This window comes from Canis lupus, chromosome 12 (genome assembly GCF_011100685.1).
Source record: "Canis lupus familiaris isolate Mischka breed German Shepherd chromosome 12, alternate assembly UU_Cfam_GSD_1.0, whole genome shotgun sequence".
In the NCBI taxonomy this organism is placed as follows: Eukaryota; Metazoa; Chordata; class Mammalia; order Carnivora; family Canidae; genus Canis; species Canis lupus.
This window is the reverse complement of record NC_049233.1, coordinates 58,008,675-58,009,272: the sequence shown is the minus strand read 5'-3', so window position 1 is coordinate 58,009,272 and position 598 is coordinate 58,008,675.

The window sequence follows — 598 nt, the reverse complement described above, 5'->3', positions numbered from 1 at the left end:
TATTGACTAGTGTCTTGAATTTATCTTTTTGAATCTGCCTTTTGATTTCTGAGTCCTTCCTCCTTTGGATCAGTATTAATGTCTTCTATAGTTTGTCAAGTTGGGTAATTTCAAATGGCTTATAAACAGACTTTAGAGTTCTCCTTCCTTGTGGAAAGGATTAGATAAATTGAGAGATTATGTGTAAAGTCAATACCAATGATAAATATAGGTTTTGTAGGCTTATGGGCAGGATAAGAAATGAGGAAAAAAGCTCTCCTCGGGTCTGAAAGGATTAAGGTTCGGTTTGGGTTGGAAGAGCAGACTGATTATATATCACAATCATTGACTTGACCCTAATTTTTCATTTGAGCCCTCTTTTATTCTTTTAAAATTTTTATTTTGAAAAGCAATACATATGACTTGGTGTTTTGTTTTCAAATTTTTATTATAGAAAAATTTAAAACAACATATACAAGAGTAAATAAAATAGTGTAATGAACTCCATGTTTCGTTACCCAGTTTCAACAATGATTAATTCGTGGCCAATTTCATTTCATTAAACTCACATTTGCTTCCCATAAAATGGATATTTTGAAACAAATCCAAGATACCATCT